This window comes from Poecilia formosa, unplaced genomic scaffold, assembly GCF_000485575.1.
Source record: "Poecilia formosa unplaced genomic scaffold, Poecilia_formosa-5.1.2 Scaffold55, whole genome shotgun sequence".
NCBI lineage: Eukaryota > Metazoa > Chordata > Actinopteri > Cyprinodontiformes > Poeciliidae > Poecilia > Poecilia formosa.
The window spans coordinates 405615-410335 of record NW_006799994.1 but is presented as its reverse complement, the minus strand read 5'-3'; the positions used below and the strand labels follow the sequence as shown (position 1 = coordinate 410335).

Sequence of the window (4721 nt, the reverse complement as noted above, 5' to 3'; positions counted from 1 at the left end):
CAACCCCGACGCCAATTACAACGGCTGAGTGAAGTACAATCAGAAAGTCTCATTCAAGATGTGAATGCAGCATTGAGAACGATCCCTACCAACACCATAACTGCAACCAAGGCTACAAGAGCAACCTTGAGACCCAATATCCACCATGGAAAAGACGGTTAGAGGCTAAGATCAAGATAACAAGGAGGGAAGTGAGCCAACTGTCAGAGCTCCAAAGAGGTGCAATGAAAAGACCAGTACCTAAGAAGTGCAGCCAGATGCCCATACCTGAAGCACTCGAAACTGCCACAGAATGGGACTCGAAACACACTGAACCAGCTGCTACAGAATGGGACTCACCCTGAATGGCTAACTGAAGGGCGCAGAAATGTGCAGTTCTAGGCACAGCCAAGATACTGCGCAGAACCCTCAAGCTCCCAGGCCTCTGGTAGAGGACCCGAGCTCAGAGGATTTTTTTTTATATATATAAATAGTTTATGAAGGGGTATTTTAGTTTAATTTGATGTGTAGCATAGGAATAAATAAGCCCTTTTGCTTCTACCTTTTCAGGCAAGTTATTTAAATTGTTGCATTATTTTAAAGTACCAATAACAAATTATTTGATAACTATCTGAATAAATAAAGAAGCAATCGATCAGTTAAATATTTAAACATTTATTGAAAAAGAAACGAATATTCAGCTAATTTCTACTAGAGTTGGACAATAAATCAGTAGCAGTACATATTGATGCATGATCAATATCAATATGTTTGATAGAATTTTCACTGAACTCTGATTCAGAACCGCACGGCATTCTGGGGGATGTAGGCAGAGGAAAAACCTGTCATGGCAGCCACCTTTATTTGGAAGGAGTAACGTTCTGCAGGGAGTCGATTCAAGTTTAAACAATAAATGTTTATCGTTCAAACATAGAAAGTAGTTTATTTTTAAATTGAGTTCACTTATTTTAACATTTTAAGTTGAACCACCTCCAGCTGAAACTACAAGGAAGACAAGAAGGGATCCACCTTGTTCTTTAGTGGCCTAGTCAAAACCCAGATGTCAATCCGATAGAGAATTTGTGGGAGGACTTCAAAAGAGCTGATCAACCTGAACTTTAGCAGTTTAGCAGGAAGAATGGAAGAAACCTAAATACCAACTAGAAAAAGGTGAATATTTATGCTACTTATTTTACTTTAAGTACTCTTATTTAGTTGTCAGTATTTTTGTATAAAGCATGAAATAATATTCAGTTATTTTTCAATAAGTGTTAATATATCAATGTTTGATCTGAGCTCTGAAAGGGGAAGTAATTTATTTGCATTAAAACAACAAAACTTGATCTTGTTTTCATCATTAGAAGCTAAAAGATTTTTTTTCAGTGTGGAAAAGATTCAGATACCTTAATTCACTTTGACATTAAATATTGTTTATTTGTGAAAATAAAAAGCCAGATTTTGTTGATGGTGCTTGAGTTACAAAAGCAACAAAACGGTAAAACATCCAAGGTGGAGAGTAGTTTTTCTAACTAGTTAGGAAGCATCCAGAGGTGTAACATCTGCATCAAGCCGGGAGCTTTTTTCAACATTTTCCATACTTAATGAAACATGCTTCATGTTCTGTCTTCTGTGTAAATCAGTGTCTTCTTTCATGCAATGACGGCATTTTATCTGCAGAAAATCCTCGTCCTGCTGTGCCAAAAAGTCCAGAGATTTCTTGATTTAATGTGAGAAGACTCTCTGGACATCACTCCTACGTGCAACTAAAAACGGAAATCTATTAATTGACCCGTTTCTGCAGGTGTTCAGGAGGAAATGAAAGGAGTGGAGTATAAACGTGGTTGCTTTTGGTGTAAAAATCAGAGTTACTGGTGTTGTTGGGTTGTTAATTGTTTTCTTTTGCCAGTTTTAAATTTCCAAAGGAAGGATTTCTTCTTGTTAGTGTAAAGATATTAATTGGACTTTTTTCTTTATACCTCTCCCACTCATTCTTCCTCTCAGATGTTAATAATCAGATGCAGATTTCTGCTCCCTCATTTTCCCTCCCTGCACATAGTTGCACATGTGCTGCACAAACTCTAACGGTTCACGATGTGCGAGTCTCCAAGGAAGACACAGAGTCTAAATAAAGCTGTGTGTGTGTGTGTGTGTGTGTGTGTGTGCTTGGCTAATGAAACACATGTTATTCCCTACAGCCTCATCAGGAAAAACGGGCTTTTATCGGATCCAAAGTTACTCTTCCAATCGCAGCATTTTATTTAAAAAAAATCCTAAATCTTCTTTTTGTTATAGATGCTTCAGTCTGACATTTGTAGCTTTTCTTTGATCTTTAGGTTTGGTAATCAGTCCAGGTCAGGCAGACAGCAATCCGATCCAGGATTTGTGCAGAACTTGAAATTGATTTCTTTTAAATTGATTTTTGGCTGATTTTACTTTGAAAATTTAAGCCAGAGGAAAAGTTTCATTTTGACATTTTTCAGAAATTTTCTATAAAAAAAATAAATTTCTAACCCTCAAAAGGTGAAAATTTTCAAGGTACAAACTCAGAAAATTTCAGATTAATCTCAGAAATTTTCTAGAATAAAACCTCTGAATTCAAAAGTTGAAAATTTTCGACTTCTGGAAATGTGACAGTTTTTTTTCTTTTCAAGCTCAGAAAGAAGTTTTTGCTCTAGAAAATTTCTGAGATTAATTTAGAAATTTCAGGGTTCTTTTGGCAGAAATTGATTCCTTTTTTTTGCTATCTACAAATATGGCATAATATCATAATATTGTCACAGACTGTATATAAATACAAACCTTTATGGAAATCAGCAAATTTTAGTTTTTAGATTTTGCCAGATTAATTACTGGGTCAGGCCACAGCGTTTATTTCTTCTAAGATATCTTAGTTTTGAAAAGGAGAAAATGCAAATATAAAGTTTTGTTTTGTGCAAACGTTTAGCGCTATCTGAAAGTATTACAGGAAGAGCAACATATCTTTAGCTGCAACAGGAATGCTGCCTGCTTCCTAACAGGTACTGAGTCATTTCAGTAAAAATGCTGGTTGTTCAGTACAGATTTAGCAACTCTGCAGACTGATTTTGTTTTGATTTTGTTCAAAAACAAAATCAAAACAAAAAAAAACCCAGTTTGGATCAGAAAATTTTGGCATCAGCAAATATTTAAATTCAGCAAATTTAAATATAGGAAAGCAAAAATCCGGACTCAGACCTTTCCTGTCGAATCCCCAAAAATCTGATTTTGTTCTTGTTTATTAAATACATCAGAGCTGAAAATAATTTGGTCTGGATGGGATCAAATGCACTTCAGTTATAAAAGACAGAGGAAAGGCACAGATGGTTTGATGGATAAACTTGGATCACCATAGAATCATTGGAAAGAAAATCAACTACAGAAAACCAGAAATCAGCATCAGAAACAAGCTTGATCTGTACTTTAGGGGGATTCCCTTCCTTCACACACAGCTGACAGCAGCAGCCGGTCAGAGCATCATTACTCCACACAGCATGCAGCCAGAAAGCATCGCTCTCCGTAAAAACCTGCAACTCATCCAGGATTGTATTTATTTATCCAGAAAATTACAGGCACTTGTTAAAAAGCTTATAGGGAGCTAATCAGACGTTTCTCCTGACAGAAGTGGAGTTCAGCTCCTGCTGCAGAGTTTATCTTTACGAAGGAACAATCGGCTGATTTATAACTTCTTGTTTTGATCCAAGTTCTTGGCTCGGCTCTGATGCGAGGTCGGCGGCGGTCCGGGGGGAGTTGTTGCGGACATGGAGGGAGGTGTTGCTGTTCTGGGAGCGGAGGGAGGGCGGAGGTCAGCGGTGGGAGCGGGAGCAGAGCGGAGGATTTTCAGGGATCAGAAGCGGCCGTGCGTAAGCGGGGAGAGGTGCGACGCTGCGTGCTGGGGAAAGGGGGAAGAGGAAATCCCATTGTGTGCTGACTCCGGCCGTTTCCTGTTTGTGTGCCAGCTGTGCTTCCCTTCTTCCCGTCGTACCCAGGAAGTTGGTATCACATTCCTGTGATCGGCTCAGCGTGTGAACGTGTCGCAGAGATCCCAGGATATCAGAGTTGTCAGCTGGCTCGTTAAACTGTATCCAGATTATATTTCCTATATTTATTGTGTTTTATTTGTTTTTAGTTTGTCATCAGCTTATTTTCTGAATATTTTAAACGTGAGAAAATCTTGGCGCTTCCTCAGGTTGGAGCCTCTGATGGTTCACCAGAGCCCCATCATTGGCTACGTTCACACAGCAGGCTAAGACGACCCAAATCCGCCTGTTTCCCTCAAACACAAGCCATTTCCGATCTTTTCACCCCCTCAAAGAAAACTTATTTGTGTCTCTAAACAGGCCCGTTTGTTTTCATGCCCTTTGAAAACAAACAGGCATCAATCCGATTGTTTTCAAAGTGTTTGCAGTCTGGAGTGTCGGATTTTATCTGGTTTTCATGTCATTGATGTAAGACATGTGTCATAATTCTGCACCGGAAGAAGCCAGACGGTAAATCTAAACGTAAACAATGGCTGACAATTATAATTATGAAATTATGAAGAAGTCTTTTTCACTGAAGTGCGTCACGACACAATCCCGCCACTCTTGTTACCAACAAACATGGAGACAGAGCTCTGCTGTGTGGCATCAGATTTCTTCCTCAGCGCATGCGGGTCGTAAACCGTTCACACAAAAATCTTATTGCTGTTTTCTTTAATAACCAGGCAAAAAAAAAATTGTATTTCT

General features: G+C 38.7%; 1 protein-coding gene across 4 annotated transcripts in view; it reads left to right on the top strand.

Moving 5' to 3' along the window:
* The window catches only part of znf423 (zinc finger protein 423), a 181448-nt gene that overhangs the window by 23554 nt on the left and 153173 nt on the right, over nucleotides 1–4721 (top strand). The gene's annotated exons all lie outside the window — the stretch shown is intronic.